The sequence below is a fragment of the Triticum dicoccoides genome, chromosome 6B (assembly GCF_002162155.2).
Source record: "Triticum dicoccoides isolate Atlit2015 ecotype Zavitan chromosome 6B, WEW_v2.0, whole genome shotgun sequence".
Classification (NCBI taxonomy): Eukaryota; Viridiplantae; Streptophyta; class Magnoliopsida; order Poales; family Poaceae; genus Triticum; species Triticum dicoccoides.
This window is the reverse complement of record NC_041391.1, coordinates 635955887-635958185: the sequence shown is the minus strand read 5'-3', so window position 1 is coordinate 635958185 and position 2299 is coordinate 635955887.

Genomic DNA, 2299 nt, shown 5'->3' with positions numbered 1-2299 from the left:
GACGGCGGGCAGCCTGGCAACGTCGGGCGGGCGGGGAAGAAACTGAACCAAAATTTCACGACTGCCGCTTATATAGGCAGAGCGTTGGTCCCTGTTCATGGCACAACCGGGACTAAAGGGGGGGCATTGGTACCGGTTTGTGCCATCATCCGGTACCAACGCACCCGTTTAGTCCCGGTTCGTGCCACCAACCGGGACTAAAGGCCTTGCGCTGGCGCGGTGCAGTGGGATGTTTAGTCCCACCTCGCTAGCTGAGGAGCGGCCGCACCTATTTATAAGTGCAACTCTGCCCTCCTATTTGAACTCCACACTATTGCAGGCCTACTGGCCTAAACTTGTGTCTCTGCCTGTGGGCCTGCTGGGCAGTCTGCGGGCCTGAATCCTGGCCCAATAAGATTTCTAGTCGTATTCAGGTCGTGGTGGCCCAATAGGTGGCATTTTTTTATTTTTCCCATTTTTTGTTTTCTTTTTTGCTTTATTTATTTTATGATAATTCTTTTTTGCTTTTAATGTTTTGAACAAAATTCTAATTACTTATTTATTTTCTTTTATGATAATTTTTTTGCTATTAAAGTTTGTAACAAAATTCTAATTACTTAATTATTTTCTTTTATGATAATTCTTTTTGCTATTAAAGTTTGTAACAAAATTCTAATTACTTATTTATTTTCTTTTATGATAATTCTTTTTTGCTTTTAATGTTTTGAACAGAATTCTAATTACTTATTTATTTTCTTTTATGATAATTCTTTTTGCTATTAAAGTTTGTAACAAATTCTAATTACTTATTTATTTTCTTTTATGATAATTCTTTTTGCTATTAAAGTTTGTAACAAAATTCTAATTACTTATTTATTTTCTTTTATGATAATTCTTTTTGCTTTTAATGTTTTGAACAAAATTTTAATTACTTATTTATTTTCTTTTATGATAATTCTTTTTGCTATTAAAGTTTGTAACAAAATTTTATATAATTTTAGTTTCAATAATACTAGAGGTTTATAAAAGCTTTTTAGTTGATTCCTTCAGTACCAGTTCTAAGGCTGTTACAAAGGCATTTTATTTGGTATAGGTTTTAAGGCCGGTGCCCCACAAGCACCTTTTAGTACCTGTTCGTGGCATGAACCGGTAAAAGAGTTTTTTAGTTGATTCTTTCTGCAGCTGTTTTTTAGTCCCACCTCGCCAAGCGAGAGGCACTCGCAGCGGTTTATAAGCCCTGAGTGTAGAGACGATGAAGGGAGAAGCGTAGTGCTCACCTGCACGTCGGCCTGAAGCTAAGCAACGTGTAGATGATCATTGCACCCCTCTTTCATTTTGGCATGGTATATATAGGCATATCATTGGTCCCGGTTGGTGGCATGAATAGTTAAAATTTGAATTCTTTGAAATTTGTGTGAATCACAAGTTTGTGATTAACTTTACTAAAAAAATGAGCATAGATGCGCCTATAGAGAGAATTCAACCTAAATTCATAATAAATTTTCTATGAACTTCAGAGAAATTCAGTATGAATTTAGGTCAAATTCCCTGTATAAGGGCATCTATTTTCACTTTGAGAGGAGCTCAACAAGGCAGAGAGGGAGGGGCTTATAAACCGGTGTGAGCACCCTTCGGTTGGCGAGGTGGGACTAAACTCTGACCGGAATGAGGACCAACCCTTTAGTCCCGGTTGGTGGCATGAACCGGGACTAAAGGGCAGCCTTTGGTCCCGGTTCAAGCCACCAACCGGGACCAATGGTGGTGGGCCAGGAGCGAGGCCCATTAGTCCCGGTTTGTTCCACCAACCGGGACCAAAAGGTCCAGATGAACCGGGACCAATGGCCCACGTGGCCCGGCCGGCCCCCGGGGCTCACGAACCGGGTCCAATGCCCCCATGGGTCCTGGTTCTGGACTGAACCGGGACTAATGGGCTGGCCCGGCCTGGACCATTGCCCCCTTTTCTACTAGTGCATCTATATACATCCGTATGTGGTTTATAGTGAAATCTCTACAAAGACTTATATTTAGGAACAAAGGGAGTATTCATTAGGTCAATGCATACATGAACATGCAGCTCTATGCCACCTTACAGTGACGATGTGGCCAAAACCATGTCACATAAGGTTAAAATCAAGGTTTTCGCAAAAAAAAGGTCCAAACCGGGTTTGACTGTTGAATATCACTTCCAGGGACTAACTATACCTAGTATTAAGAGTTGATGGACGAAAATTGCACGAAAAAAAAAATTCAGGTATGAAAGCCACACTTCGCACAAGTTGATGCACCAAAAATGAACTTATCTCATCAATACATAGTCGAA